Source organism: Ursus americanus, chromosome 4 (assembly GCF_024610735.1).
Source record: "Ursus americanus isolate L20-20 chromosome 4, mUrsAme1.1.p, whole genome shotgun sequence".
NCBI classification, from domain to species: domain Eukaryota; kingdom Metazoa; phylum Chordata; class Mammalia; order Carnivora; family Ursidae; genus Ursus; species Ursus americanus.
In genome coordinates this window covers 97,225,583-97,241,782 of record NC_142130.1, presented here as the reverse complement: position 1 = coordinate 97,241,782, position 16,200 = coordinate 97,225,583, and the positions used below count along the sequence as shown (strand labels likewise).

Here is a 16,200-nt window from a genome sequence, read left to right as displayed (position 1 = left end):
TCTTGTCAACACAACTTCTGTTTTTCATTTTCCCTGTTTACAAGGATTTCAATATTTCCCTCCTACCTCTGATTTGACCCCAGATGAAAATGCATGGACTTTCAGCAGATGGTGGGGTCTCAGAAGATGGGGGCCCATGGATCTTAGTTTAAATCTGACCATGCTGATCTGTGACCTAGCCTTCAGCAGGTAACGAGACCTCTGTTCTTGCAGACCGCTCTTTTCCAAGGCTGGAGGGAGCACACAGGCCACAGGCTACATATCAGGGTGATCTCAGTTAACGTGGGAAGCAGGAGTAAAAATGGACAGCCCAGATCACCTTGGTGGGTACACTCTTTCTACCTTTCTAAATAAAACAACTGCTTTGTTTGCTCCCGGCGCTGGCCCACAGACTTGCGTTTGGGCCAGGGAGCACTCAGGCCGGCGCTGAGCCTGCCACGTGGGCCAGCCCAGGGCCGAGGGCACCCTCCCTGGAGGCGGCTGAAGCATCCCTCATGCACCTTCCCTGACCGTCTCACAAGCTTGCCTCCCCCCCTGCTCCCACACACGCCTCAGCTTACTGCAAAGACCCAGACCTCTTGGTAGAGATTCCCCAGGTGGGGCCACCCAGGCACGTGAACAGCGAGCTCCAGCTGAGCACGGCTACTATGCATACACATGACATTTGGTTTGACACAGTAAGGCGACTATACCTTCCAGGGCCAAGAAGAGGCCCTTCCCATCCTGACCATCAATCCTATGTAGCCTCTCTTTTAAACAATGTAATCATGGAGATCCCTAAGGGTGACTGAATAATGGATACAGAAGTGAGCCGTAACAGGCTAATTCTAAAACTTTGAAGGGGATGGGGGGGTAGTCTAGAAAAGGGGGAGGGGGCAGCAAGGAAGTGATCAAATTAGAGAATGTTCAGAATCTGACTGAGACCCCTTACGAACCGTTTTAGCAGAGAAGCGTGGACTAGTAACCCCTAAGTGACTGTCACCAGCCTGCAGAGCTGTAACCTGGAGCATGGGGGGCAGGGGGGTTCCGGGTGTAGCCCCCACACCCGGCCCGACCAGCATCAGCACACCAGTGGTGGACTTGGGCTCCCCGGGATGACTGTCACTTCTCGGATAGGCGGCTGCTTCCCATCCCAGACTCTGAAGGCCAGCGGTCCTCATTTTTCCTTCTGTTAAGATCATATTTCCTACAAAAAGGAACCTACCTGCTTAAGAATTCCCTTCCACAAGACTGTTCATATTGTGCTTAAAAAAAAAAAAAAAAAAAGGCCCAGGAAGCCATGTATAAAAGCATTTTCCCTACTGCACTGAACTTCTCTCAAAGTTAAAAAAAAAAAAAAAAAAAAAAAGCCTGCACAATTTTTCAAGGTAGCTTTAACTGCTAATAATCCTCCTTTCCAGGGTCCTGGGGGTGGCCCTGGGGGTGAAGGTGGCTCTGGCCCCAAATAGCTCTTGGATCACTGACTGACCCCATCACTTGACTGGAACGGTGGAAATTCACAGTCGGCCTTGGTCCAAACGCCAAAGTCAAATCTGAAAACTCAGCACACGCCACCCTCTTTGCAGCCCCACCTGCAGCCCTCCCCTCCAATTGAGCAAAAAGTGAAACTAAGCCTGGGCCACGGCCTGCGGGGTCAGGGGCGCCGTGCGGATCCCGGGTCCTCAGCGCCCCAGAGCTAGGCAGGGGGCCTTGTCGCGTCCGCGGAGGGAGCAGAGGTGCCCCAGCAAAGTCCGCGGGGAGGTGGGGGTTGCGCTCTCGCTCATCTCGGTCCGCCCAGCCCCTCCCGGGGCGCCCCCTCCCCCGGTGGCTCCCCGCTCCTCTCCACCACCCCTCGGCCCCCACCCCTGGAGGCTGCAGCGGCCTGAGGGGGGCGGACGGGGAGGTGTCCTGGGCCTCGGCCGGACAAGGCACCGGGGAGGCCAGGGGTGCGGGGAGGACCCGGGCCCACGGATCACCCCGAGCCCCCCCATCCCGCCCGGTACCCCCGCCCGGTCCTCCCGCAGGCCCCGCGCCGGGCAGAGCGCAGCCGGCCCACTGCGGCGCGGGGCCAGCGGGCCCGAGGCCGACCTCGGGCGTGGGCCAACCTCGGGCAGAGGAGAGACCTCAGGCGGCGGGGGCCGGGGGGGCGGGGGGGGGGAACGACCTCGGGCGGCGGGAGGGGGGTCCGACCTCGGCGGGGGCCGCGCCGCTCACCTGCAGCCGCCGCCACCTGCTCGTCGCGCGCGCGCGCGGCCTCGGCGTCGCTTCCGCGGCCACTCCGGCCGCTGCGCTCCGGCCCTGGGCGCGCCCGGCCCTACGTCGGGCCTCAGCGAGTGCGGCGCCCGCCGCCCCCGGCCCCCATCCCGCCCCGCCCGGCCCGCCGCCCTCCGCCCTAGGCCGCGCCGCCCCGCCACTTCCTGTGCGCGGCGATCCCACAGTTCCGCCGGCGCGCGGGGAGGGGGTGGGACACGCGGGGGGGACACGCGGGGACACGCGGGGGGGGGGTACGCGGGGGGGGGGGGGGGCCGGGGGGACACACGGGGAGGGCTCAGATGGACACGTGAGGGACGGGGGACACGTGGGGGGGACGCGGGACAGTGGGGAGGTCCTGGCCGGGGGAGGGTGGGGGTACAAGGGGGGGCGCCGGCGGGGAAGGGGCCCTGGCAGAGGTCGGGGAACGGACGCGTGTGAATCCGGGGCGGGGACCGGAGCCGGCTGGGCACGTGGGTTGCGGGACCAGCCAGGCCGATCAAGGGGCGGGACTGACGCAGGGAGGGGACCAGGCGGGGGGCACAGTATGTGGGGGGCGGGGAGACAGCACCGCGGGTCAGGCGACCCCGCGAGCCCCCCATCTCCCTGGGGTCCCCCCACCCCCGCTTGTTTCCGGGCGTGAGCTCCTCCCCTAGCCTGGGTCACTACAGGCCTACAGGCGGGGGGGGGGGGGGGGGGGGTACGGCCGCCGCGGGGGGGGGGGGGGAGGGTGGATCGGCGCGCGCGTCACAGTGGGGACAGTCCTGGGAGCCGTGGTTCTGCGGGAGGACAGATTTCGGAACCACGTGCAGCGCCCTTTGACTTATTTATAGTTGGCACCAGGCTGGCAACATTGTATCGATTTGACCCTGGAGGAAGGACCCCCCGGAACTGGGGGGGGGGGGTAGCCTCGACCCGGCCTCGCTAGTGTACCCCGGCTCCCGGGTCACTGACCACTGTCCCCTCTTGCCTGAAGAGCGTCCGAGCTGGACAGGGTTGCCTGAGTTCCCCCACGGAGCACCTGCTGGTGGCCGAGCCTGGAAACCGCCCCAGGGAGGGCAGCCAGGCGGAGGGTCATCTCCACTCCGTTTTCTCCAGTCGGTACTTCGCCTGACCCGCCGCCTGTTCAGGTCCTCAGATGAAGCTGGACTCCTGAACTTGGACTGGTTTCACTGGAAAACTATTTAAAATACCAGGCGCTGTTACAGTCAGCTGTGTCTTATTTTAAACCTCCTCCCATTATTTCAGAAAACACTTGGACTAAAATAAAATAAAATACACATACATGCACCTGTTCTACTCACAACTCCCTTATTCTTGAAAAAGAAGTTATGGTTTGCAGTGTTGGTGGAAATGTATTACTCGTAAAACCTTGGAGCCCACACTGCGTCTTCTAGTTGTCTTGTCCTACAGGTAAATTCCCACAGGCACCTGCAGATGTGCATGGAAGGATGTTCTGACTTACAGCATATAATTAACAAAAATCTGAAAACGACCCATAGACACCTGGTTCAATAAACACCAGCATATTCATTTAGTAATATTTTTAATTTAGAACACTAAAAAGTTAATGTGGTAATTCTACATATGCTGATATTACATAATCTCCAACATTTGTTAAATTAAAAAAGAGAGAGAGTGAAGATGCAGGGCAATGTGTATACAAGGATCCCTTTCCTGTATTGGAAAGCAGTATATGCATCTATACATCCAGAAAACTTCTGGAAGGATAAATGTGAGACTGTTATCTGAGACTTATCAGCTGGACAGAAGTAAGACAACTTTATTGTTACTAGGTAGTAATGTTTAAATTTATCGTGTGCACACGTTTTATAAATACTTTTAAAAAAACTAAATGTACCTCACCGTTTAGACACTTGATGGCCACTTAATAGTTACTTTGAACTTTTAGATCAGCTCAAAATACTGTATCTGTCTCAAAAGAGTAAAGCATCACCATTGTAATCTAATCTATATTCGGATAGAATCTATGATCATTCAGACCTAAGCTAGCAGGAATTTGCATCTGGAAAAGCAGAGTAAACATTTAAACAGAACTTGGAAGTCAACCAACCAGCCCTTAACTACTTACTGGGCCCTGTGCAGAGCACGCACTCAGACGGATGGGAAACAGGGTTCTCACTCAGATTACTGAGTTTATTATATGCGTGCATGATTTCACCTACTTATCAAAACACAGCCCCGAGGTGGGCACCACAGCACATTTGGAGAGACGGAGGCCCGGCGAAGCTCCGCGTCTCAGCCACGCGTATGCAGCAGGCCACGGAGCGGCAGAGCCTGGCTGAGACCCTGACTCAGCCGCAGTGCGAGACTCCACAGGGCCCTGGACACGACGGTTTCTGGGCTGGGAGAGACACTTGGGTCCCCAGCCGCCTACAGGAAAATGAGGCAAGGACAAGCCCTACCCGGAGTGTTAGTTGGCGCACATTGGCAGAGAAGGGCTTTCTGCATGACTGAGAAGGGAAGGGTATCTGAGTGCCCTCCACGAGTGTGAGGTAGGTCCTGAGACAGGACTCCCCATTCATTATTTGCTCTAAATCTCAAACCAACTTGCTTGATCCCATTTCACAGGTAAGTAAACCAGAGCCTGGAGGTGGTCCTAAGATCAAAGGGCAGACAGCTACCTACCTCCAAACCTAGAAGCAGTCTTTCCAGTTTGGAGATTCTGTCTCATTGGAGAACTTCCCCGGTCAAGCCCTACCCAAGGCCTGCTCGAGGGCACGGATGCCAGTATGGGTGGGCGCCAGGTGGGTCTGGACTGAGGAAGGCTTCCCGGAGCAGCTGGACACGGACGTCAGGTTGTAGTCCCTCCTGGGGAACTGAGACCCAAGGCTCGGAGCTTAGCCTGTGATCTTGGTCAGGGACATGACCCATTTGGGTCTTCGTTCCCTTTCCTATAAAACAAGGTTCCCACCCCCAGACTTCCCTGATTCCCAGGAGTGTGCCAAGAGAGCCATGGCCGTAGGGCTAACTCAGGCCTTTCTAAAAGTCTAAAGTTTAGGGGTGCCTGGGTGGCTCAGTCGTTAAGTGTCTGCCTTCGGCTCAGGTCATGACCCCAGGGTCCTGAGATCGAGTCCCACATCGGGCTCCTCGGCTGGGAGCCTGCTTCTTCCTCTCCCACTCCCCTGCTGTGTTCCCTCTCTCGCTGGCTGTCTCTCTGTCACATAAATAAAAAATAAAATCTTTAAAAAAAAATAAAAAATAAAAAAAATAAAGAAAGAAAAAGAAGTCTAAAGTTTATATTTACCCAAGATGTAGAAATTTACCAAAACTGAAGATAATAACTTTCCTAGAAATTAACTCCAGCAGGTTAGCCCTGGCCTCAAATGGACAGATGTTACATGTTTTTAATTAATACATAGCAGGAAAACAATGGTTACAGGTGCAAGGTTTTCAGGAGACAAATGACTGGTAGTAGTAGTAGTAGCACTATTATTAGTATTCTAAGTGGGCTCCATGCTGAGCTTGGAGCCCAACACGGGGCTTGAACTCACGACCTCAAGATCAAGACCTGAGCTGGGATCTGGAGTCAGACGCTTAACCAACGGAGCCCCACAGGAGACAAATTATTTTAGAAATGGGCTCTCTAGGGGTAAAAACTCTAAAAGGGATTTTTCACGGCTCAGGACACACTAGCACCCTGTCCCGAGGTGGTATTGAGAGACGTGTTCAGCCAGCAGGTCCTGAGTCACATAAGACGGTAAGGGCACATGCTGGTGGAGAACACAAGACCTAAGCCACCTGGAGGTCAAAGTCAAGGTCACGGGAGTGGGTGAAGCCAGCGCCCTGCTGAGGACAGACCTCGGGCAAACGTCCACACGTGGGGAGTCCCCTGTGCAGGGATAAAGCACTGGGTTTGCATCCGGACTCATACTAGCTATGCAGGTGGGTGCCCCACCCCGCCACGTGAGGATAAAAGTAACTTCTGGATGCAGCGGCCGAACTGTGGGGATCGAGGGCCTGTGACCTGAGCGCGGGACCTGTTTTGACGAGAGCCACCCAGCTGATAGTGGTGGACTGTCCTCAGCATCCCTTAGTGAGTCCCTGGGTAGAGTCAGGGGTAGAGGAGGACGGCAGCTGAGCCAGAGGGAGGGCAGGGAGCAAAGACAGGGGAGCAGAACCAGGCTGTGAGGCCCCTCCCTGCACAGCCCAGCACATCGGAGCGGGTGGGGAACCGCGTCTGCTCAGGGCCTGGCGCCTCCAACAGGCAATCTGAGCTCCAAGCCTTGGGCAGCTGCCTCAAGGTCTGAGACTCTGCCTGCCCAGTCCTGCCCCCCTTTATGTTTTGCAGGCATCCTCACTCCCTCAAGCCCCTTATGCCCTAAACCCCACTGCTTGTGTTCTGCCTTGAGGCCCCACGTGACACAGACGCTGCCAAAGAGGCCTCGCCCCCCCCCCCATTAGAAATGCTGCCTGACCAGGGCACTTCCTGGGGCTGTGGCCAGCCCTGCAGGCACGGGTGGGCATTCTGTGCACGTGCGGGTCCTGACCTGAAGGCCCCCAGGTCCCTAAATCAGTCACGTGCTCCAGGCTCCTCATAAAGGCAGGAGCCTCTGCCCTGGGCTGGCTGTCCACAGGGTGGGTGGGCAGGAAACACACCGTAAGTGTGATCGCTCAGAGGAAGCTCTCCCTCCCTCCCACACCCCACCCAGACTCACAAAAACTGCAATTTTTTTCTTTGCACCAAATCAGCTTTCAGATTGTTCTCTGGCATTCAAAAAAAAAAACACATGCTATTTCTACAAGTTCACCTGTTCAAATTCGGCATTTCTGCTGCATGCGGGAGAGCCCGAGCCCAGCTCACAGACCTACCGTGCCGTCCCACTCCTGAGAAGTAGGAAAGGGACTCATCAGTACTGTTGTCGGTGGGCTCCAGGAAATCCTCCCAGAAGAAACAACCCAGTGTCTTAGCATGAAGGGGAGGAGAACCCCCAGAGTTTTGGGGGGAGGTTATTACCTGCCTTAGGCACTGACACAGATGGTGACACGATGTGATGGGGAATAAAATACTCTAAAACCCAAATACTCGGAATAACAGAATAAGAGTTGTTTCTGGAAAAAGAGGCATGGAGACGTGCCCTTGGACCGCGCTTTGCTGGCCGCCGGAAGGACCCAGCCTGCACACCAGCGGGGCATTAAGAGCAAGCTCACTGTCACTTCCTGGGGACATGTAGAGGAGGAGGGACGTGAGGGTCACGTCATGACCCACAAAAGAAGTGCATTCTTTTGCCAGGACGGGCTATGGATGGGAATGGTGTCCATACGAAGTGAGTGTGCACGCTCCCTTTCCTCAGGGCTGGGCAGGGCTTGGGGGTGGAGGCCAGGCTGGCGGGTGCCCTCCGCCCTGTGAGATAGAATGACTTCTATTGTGTGGACCCGGAACTGGTGGGAGTGGTCATCCCGGAAGGAAGGACCCCTGGACTTGCTGTTGCAGGGCTGGTTTGGTGGGGGGACGGGGTTCTCGCCTGGCTGAGCTGATCATCTTGCTGTTCTGTGCCTCAGTTCCCCGTATGGTCCAAGGGGCGTAATGGCGCCGCCCCACCTGCCCCACGAGGTTTCTGGGAGGACCAGGTGAAGGCAGGTGGAGAAGCCGTGCTAGAGGTTTCTGACATCCCTGTCCTGGTGCCTCAGCAGCCAGGTGGGCTCCCAGGGGCCCTTCCCCGCCCCACCGCCCTGCCAACTCCCAGTCTCCCCAGCAGCACCCTCAGTGTCCTCATGGCTCTTGTCGCTGTCTGACCTCGGCTGCTTGTTTCCACCCTGGGACCCTAACAGGGCCCGGGCCCGGGCGCTTCGTGAGAACAGCGCCCCACCCGGCCCCGCTGCCCCCCAGCCCCTGGGCACTGTCCGAGGCTCTGCCACCGAGGGCAACCTGGAAACGCTGGAGGGCCCCAGGGACAAGCGGTCTCTTCACCGTACGCGGTGTGTTGGTCTGCGAGCCACAGTAACAAAACCCCACAGCGTGCACGGCTCAAACTGCAGTTCCCCTCTCATCTGGAGGCTCGAAGCCCAAGCTCACGGTGTGGGCAGCGTTGGCTCCTGCTGACGCCTCTTCCCTGGACGTGTGGATGCCACTTTCTCCCGTGTCCTCCCGTGTCCTCACGTGGTCATCCCCTGAGCATGTCTGTCCTCATCTCCTCTTCTTGTAAGGACACCAGTCCTGCTACAGTAGGGCCACCTACTGTGACCTCCTTAAAGACCCCCTCTCCAAATACAGTACACTTAACACAGGTTGAATGCTAGACTTAACAAGAATTTGGGGGTGACAGCCCCTAAACACTTGGCCCATACATACATATTCTGTCTCTCTCATTATGTTTATTTTTTGCAATCAACATGTATTACTTATGTAACGCTGAAAAGCATTTCAAAGTCCTATAAGTCTTATTGGGTCAAGGGTGTGGGCAGGGGGGCTGCAACGGCACGCTGTCGGAGAAGGGGGAGCGGGCTCACGTGGGGAACAGAGATGCCAGTCGGCTGGGTCAGTGAGCGGCTCTGCTCTGTTCCCTCTGTCCCTGCCACCCACCTCAGCCAGGGCTCAGCGGGGACTTCCCCCTTTGGGGAACAAGATCTAAAGGGAACCTGGGATCTGGCAGGAAAGAGAAACAACAGCAAAAGGAACAACTGTCCAGGGATCGTCCTCAACAGCGAGAGTGTCAGACCTGCCGACCCAGAGCATCAGAACTGGGGCCGGGAGTAGAGAGATGGTAACGACAGGGACAACGACGGAGGTAACAGGAGGCAGCACCTGCTGCTGGCCCTCCACAGGCAACGCCATTCTAACAACTCCAAGACGTAGGGACCGTTGACCCGCTTTCAAGGGAGGAAACTGAAGCACGGAGAGGCTAAGTAACTTGCCTGAGGCCACACAGCCTGGGTCCCTTTGGCTGGAGAGCTTCTTTGCCCAACTCCTTGGGAAGAACTTGAATAAAAGTAGGAGGGGCAGAACCTCCATCCCTTGGCAGAAAAAATGTCCCCCCTGGAAGCTGGCCAAGCACTTGTCATTCATGGAGAATTTGGGCAGAGAGCCGCTGCCGAGTTGGGGACAGGAGCGGACGCTCCCAGCAGGTGGGAGGGTGGCCTGGATGGTCTGCACACCCCTCTGGGCCTAGCGGCTGCAGCTCAAACTCATTCCTAGGGCATCAGGAGGATGCCTACTTGGGATGTGGTGCTGACCCATCTCTGACCTCTCCTGGGGACACACAGGCTTCTGGCTCCTTCTGCAGCCCCTCCCACCATGGCCAGATCCCTGCAACTCCCAACTTCACAGCTTGTGACCTTGGCACATGTGACCTCTGGAGCAACACAGGAATCAGAATTCCTGGTGCAAAACTATCTTACAGGTGAAATGAGAGGCTAGATGTGACACATCTGCCACTGTCGCTACCAAGAGACCTGACCACACAGAGCTCCCCCCCAGCTTCTCCGCCCTCGAGCCCCCCCATACCCCCTCAAATGGAAGTGGGCTGTCTGTCTGCAAAGGAAGCTCCCTCCTGGGGGCCCACCAGCCCCAGGCGTGTACCCCACGCAAGCACCGCTCCAACACCACACAATCTAGACTCGAACTCCCGCTAACTGAAGAGCAGGTGGACTGCTGAGAGTCGAGCCTTCTCATGGCAAACCTACAGTCGTTGATTTTATAGCCTGGGTCATGCTAGCGTTGTGGTCTCAAGGACGTTTTTTCCCTGATGAAGACTCAGTTTGAATTTGTAAGATCTCCCTGTGAACAGGGAATGCAGACTCTGCCCACGAGGCAGGACTCTTACCTCCATGGGGGGAGGGGCGGTGCACCCTCCACCCCCACTCTGACCCCTGCCTGGACCCCCAGGGGGATCTGCTCAGCGGCTGCCTTCTGCCCACCTCCTTCCACTCACCCAGCACATGCCTGGGCTTTTGCGGTCAGCTTTGACTCTCATTACTCAAGAAAACATGGGCCGAACAGACATTTCTCCAAAGCAGACATCCAGCTGGCCCACAGACACACGAAAACATGCTCCACATCACTGGGCATCAGGGAAATGCAGATCAGAACCACGATGAGATACCACCTCACACCTGGCAGCATGGCTGAAATTAAACACACACATGAAACAACAAGTGTTGGCGAGGATGTGGAGAAAAAAGGAAGCCTCGTGCACTGTTGGTGGGAATGCAAGCTGGTGCAGCCACTGTGGAAAACAGTGTGGAGGGTCCTCAGGAAGTTGAAAATAGAGCTACCCTGTGACCCGGTAATTTCACTACTGGGTATTTACCCAAAGAAAATGAAAACGCTGATTTGAAAAGAACCCCTGTGTTTATAGTGGCATTATCTGCAACAGCCAGGATACGGAAGCAGCCCGATGTCCACCGAGTGATGAATGGAGAAGGGAGACGTCATATATACACAATGGACTATCACTCAGTCATGAAACAGTAGAAAATCTTGCCATTTGCATCAACATGGATGGAACTAGAGGGTATTATGCTGAGTGAAATAAGTCAGTCAGAGAAAGACGACAGTCATATGATTTCGCTCACATGTAGAATGTAAAAAACCAAAAGGAACCAGAAGCAGACTCATAAGTACAGAGAGCAAACTGGTGGCTTCCAGAGGGGATGGAGAATAGGGGAAGGGGGTGAAGAGGCCCAAACTTCCAGGGATAAAGTGAAGGAGTCACGGGGATGAGAAGCCCAGCGTGGGGACACAGTCAACAATACCGCACCAACGTTGTGTCTCAGGGTGAGCGACGATCCATGTACAGCATTGTCACCTCACTGTGCTGTGCACCTGTCCTAACACCACATTGTTTCCCAGCCACACGTGGATAATTTCACAATGACAGCGAGGACCAGCGTCTATGCAGTGCGAATGAGTGTCTGCTCCCAGACGGGCTGGGGCACCCTTCTGAGCTCCAGGCCAGTCGGTGGCACCAGGACCCTCGCCTGGCTGGGCCTATTCACCAGGACACGGGCGCAGGGTCTGTGCCTCCAGCCGCTGGTTGAAGCACCTGTAGCCAAGTGCCTACCACTCACCTGCCACTCACCTGCCATCCACCTGCCATCCACCTGCCACCCGCCTGCCACTCACCAGGGCCCCTGCTGCCATGTGTCATCAGACATCTTTCTGTGCAAAATAATACAGTGAAGGCCACCACCTGTGCCACGTTTCCTCAATGGTGTCCTTCAGGCACCTGGCCCCCCCTAGCCCCCCCTGGCCAATGGCACAAATAGCCCCAATAATGCTCAGCTCCTCCCGCCAAGAGGTGGGCTTCTCCTTTACCTCCTCGAACCTGGGCTGCTCTCACAGTTCGCGCTGGCCAACGGGACTATACCAAAGGTCGTACAAGATGTGGCACTGAATGCTGCCACTGGGTGCCCCCTTAAATGTGGCTAGAATGATCCATTTTATGTCATGTATATTTGACCACAAAAACAAATGAATCCACTGTCTATGAGAAGAAGTTGCTTTAAAAGGACTTGCCCGTGTGTTGTCCTGCTGTTCTTGGAGACCCTGTGGTCCCACCGTATGAACGGCTAGCCCATGGATGCCGAGAGGCATACAGCCCAGCCCAGTCCCCCAGCCCCCCAGTGACTGCCAGCCAGCCACATCAGGAGAGCGAGGCCACTGACCACCATTGGGGTTCAGATGTTGGCCACCCAGCCAAAACCAGCAGAAGAACTGCTCAGCCAACCCAGCCACATTGCCAACACACAGAATCACGGGCAACATGCGTGGTTATCCTCAGCCATGAGGTTTTGTGTCACGGCCATAGGTCCCTGGCACACCAGCCAATTCCCCGCTCTCCACCAGCTCACCCTGGGCGAGGTCACCACACACTCCCCTTCCAAAATCCTCGAGGGAGACGAAACACTGTGTTTCCGTGAATAAAGAAGCACTCCTTGTTAGGCTGCCGCCCGGACGACGTGCGCCGGGAAGAACAGAGTACACGCTAGCCGGTCATGTGCGTCTGCCCGGCAGCAACCAGGGGCGGGGACAGGACATCACCTCAATGTGGCATCTGCCCCCACGGAGGCCCAGTCCCATCCCCAGGGCACTGCTCCATTGGTCAACGTGCACGGGGCACAGAGGAGCACAGAGAGCCACGACGGAAACACGCGGGGAAGAGGAAAACCAGCGCCCTGCGCAGGTCAGACCCTCTTGTAAAGGGCGGCTGAGACGCACCAGGACGCAGAGCATCCACAGAGGACGGCGGGTGCAGGGCCACTGCCCGCGCCACCCCGCACCTGCCACCCGGGCCCTACACACGCACACATGCACGCACACACACACACAAACACACACGGACATACATCACATCACCCACACAACACAGACACACACGGACACACACATACACATGCATCACACACACACACAAATTGCTCTCACAGAAGGTGCAAGAAACATGCCTGGAGCCAAAGCCGCAGGCACCGTCTGGTCCCGACCGAGGTGGGTCCTAGGCCCTCACGGACACTCACAGCTCTAGCGGTGGCTGCCGCGCACTGGGCGTGGGTGACACCCCGGGTCCCCTGCCAGGCCCCAGCCCTGCCCGCACCTCCCTCGTGCCCGCAGGCCTGTGAGGTGGTGATGCCGTGCCCATCTCACAGGTGGGAAAAACCAGACCGGCGGAGACTGACAAGCGCATTCCCGTCCTCACAGCCAAGAACGAGGTTGGAAGCCTCATGGGAGATGAGCGCTAACTGCCTTGGCGGGTGGGAAATTGGACCAAGTGCTTTCCCTGCGAGTCACACCGTCTGAGCTTAGAGTCTGGGATGGACACGGGCCGCCGTCGTTGTGGAGACGTCCCAGAGCACACAGTCGGCGCACGAGGCCCCCACTGCCCCGGCTCCACGGTTGGTAACAGATCCCCGGGGCGCGCAGCCAGCACAACGCAGGACGTCTCTGCCGCCCCCACCGGATCCTTCCCACGTGTTCACCAGCCACCCTGCTGGCCCCCAGCACCACCCCCAGGCAACTTCGAATCCACCTCCTGTCTCTGCACACGGGCTCTCGGAACAGCCCGCGACCCGCTGCGTGGAGAAGCCACCTCCCTTCCCTCCCTCTCTTGTCCTTGTGGGGCCTCGTTCACCGGCCGCCGGGGAAGCCCTGGCCGGGCAGTGACCATGGGAAGGAAGGGAACCAGTCCTCTGTGCCCCCGCCACCTCCCAAGCTGCTCGGGCTTCGTGAGTGTGCGTTGAGCTCCGCGGCCCCTCTGGTCGAGCCATGTTCTCTGGGAGGCAGTGGTCTGGGGACTCCTGGTATCTGTGTCCAGAGCACGGGGAGCACTTCAGGAGCACATGATGGAGGAGGCCAGCTGTCCCTCCTGAGCACCTCCCCGTGGCTGACATGGCTCCAAGGGACGCCCAATGACTGCAGGTCCCCTCCCCCCCCCCCCCCGCCTTTTTGGGCAACAGGACAACAGCCTGGAGCCCTGTACCCTGCACGCAATCAGACCTCAGCTGTGAACCTACCCTACCACCGAGAAGGAGGCATTTGGAGCAGTGTGATCTGCTTGGACTTTATCTAAAGATAAGCTCCCCCTGGCTGATAATGCCCCTCGAGATGCACCATGGGTGTCATCCGGTCTGTGACTGCCACAGAGGAGTGGACAGAGAGCGTCCAGGACACCGGAATGGCCCAGGCAGCCCACTCAAAATCCATCTGAGGTCAGCGCAGGCCCTTCTTCTGTTTCAGATGATAAATCACAGGCTACTTCCCTGCACTGCATCTCCACCCGCCCCTCTGTCCCCTCCCGGCAGCCATCACTCCAACCTGGTTTCTGTAATGGCCATCTGGGCCTCCCTGCGCCGTGCACTCCGACGGGCAGCGTCCACTCCGTGCGCTGAGCCAGCGAAGGCGAGGGTTGGCTATGTCTCCACGCCCAAAGCCATGACCCCACTGCTGCCAGAGGTTCGGAACCCCCAGCCCGGTGACCAGAGCTGGTCTTGCTGGAGGTCCCAGAACATGGAAGCTGACGGAGGCTCAAACCCCACGCTTTATTCGGCAATTTCCATCCCAGGACAGCTGGACGGAGGGAAGAGACAGGCCAGGAGGGGTGGGGGGTGGTGGGGGAGTGGGGATGAGCGGACAAGGAAAACAGGAAGGGGCAAGGGGACAGGAGGGACGGGGGGACAGAGGGATGGGGGACAGGGGGACAAGACGATGGGTCGGGGAGACAGGAGGACAGGAGGGGCAGGGGGGCAGGGGGTGGGGGACAAGGGGACAGGAGGGCAGGAAGAATGTGGGGTGCAGCCCACACTGGCCTCTCTGTCCCAACTCCTGGGTTAGGTGGCCTCAGAGGCCATCTGTGAGGCGGGGAGGAGAGGAATTTGCCCCCTGGATTCCTCCGTGTCCCCCAAAGCCGCCGTTGTGCTGCCAGCTCCTCGGGGCCACCGCAGCCGCAGACAGCGTCCCTTGGCTCCTGAGGGTGGGCGAGTGCATGAGTCAGCCATCCTGAGGACACGGGGCGGAGGGGGTGGCGTCCACACGTCCTGGCCACGCCTGGGTCTCAGACCTGGCCCCCAGAGCAGGAGGGGAGGAAGGTCTGTTGCTGAAGCCCCATTGGCAGGATCTTGGTAGGCAGCCCAGGCAGACGTCCGAGGTCTGTCCTCCCGCCCCCACAGCCCCGCCTGTCCTGCACCCCGGCTCTGCCCCCCAGACGCGCAGCCAGCCCACCTTCCCTCCGCAGTGGTCCAGGGCGACGGCCCCCACTGTCCCTCATGTGTCCTCTGAGCGCCTGCTTGCTGAGCCTCTCCTGGGGGCGGGACCCTCACAGGCAAGGCCGTGGCCAGCAGCCCCTCGGGCCCCTCCGTCTGACCTAAAGATTACAGGGAGGCCCCCAAACGCGCTCCCCACCTAGAGCCCCCCCTTCACGGCTCAGCCCTGCAGCCTGACACCAAGAGCTGGCGCTGGAGGACTCGGGCTTCGCGGCTGCACAGGCAGGTCCCGGCCAGCGGCCGGCACTCTGGCCCCATCCGTGCAGTGGCACGGCTTACTGCGCGTGAATGCAGTGCACCTGCGGAGGGGATCGCGGAGATACGCAGGACTGTTTTCAAGCAACGTAGAAGCAATCTTCTCGCAGAAACTGAATTGCTAATTATAAATAATTACGATCTATTTACTAAGACAATCAACACCATTATACTGGTGGAGCTTCCGCTGGTGTCTGAGTAAGAAATCTGCACTCTCCAGACGCCAGCAGCACACCCAGCTGGCCCGTCTCCAGCCGACCCGCCCATCTCACTGCTCTTCCCACACCTCAGCCCTGTCTCCTCCGCCTCCCGGCTTCGACCAGAACAAACGTGGCCCCCCCTGCATTGGGCTCCAGACACATCCAGCAACCCGCCCCCATCCTCGCTGGGCCCATCTCCTGGCTTCGATCCTGGCTCTGCCGCTTACAGCTGTGTGACCTGAGGCAAGTTTCTTAACCTTGCTGTGCCTCCGTTTCCCCATTTCAAATGGGGTAGTGAAAGGGCCTACCTCTCGGGAGTGCTGTGAGGATGGGAAGGCATCAGTCAACAAGGCCTTACGGGAAGCCTGCCGCGGGCGCTGCATGAAATCAGCTGCGTGGCAGGGCTCAGGTGGGCTCGATGACACCGCGATCAGCTCTTCCTCCCTCCCCACAAGGGCAGGCCGGGGATTATACTTTAAGATTTAAGTTATTTATGCATTTATCTGCTCAACTCCATAAAGCAGTCGTTCTAAGAAGGTGACCCCGGACCTGCCCCGGGCAAGATGTGAGCGTCAGGAAGCAGGTTTTCCGAGCTCACCCCAGACCTGCCAACTCAACAACTCAGGGTCGGGGCCCCTCCATCTGTGTTCTAAGATGCCCTCCTGGGGCTCCGACACACGCTGAGTCTGAGAACCACTGCTACAAAGGCTTTATCTTTAAAAATCAGTCAAAATAAATCCAGCAACCCAGGCTGCAGGGTGCCCAAGGAAAGGAAACAGAAACGTCCCTGCATCTCCTCCTG

The 16,200-nt window shown here is 57.7% G+C and overlaps 1 protein-coding gene across 2 annotated transcripts in view; it reads right to left on the bottom strand.

The window, feature by feature from the left end:
* AGPAT3 (1-acylglycerol-3-phosphate O-acyltransferase 3) overlaps window positions 1–2,352 on the bottom strand; it is a 90,871-nt gene extending 88,519 nt beyond the window's left edge. The window contains exon 1 of one of the 2 annotated variants that reach the window (XM_045774196.2): window positions 2,194–2,352. The gene's annotated coding sequence lies outside the window, so the exon portion shown is untranslated. The remainder of the gene's footprint in view (window positions 1–2,193) is intronic. The other variant, XM_045774193.2, reaches the window with a different exon arrangement.
* Window positions 2,353–16,200: the final 13,848 nt, after the last annotated feature.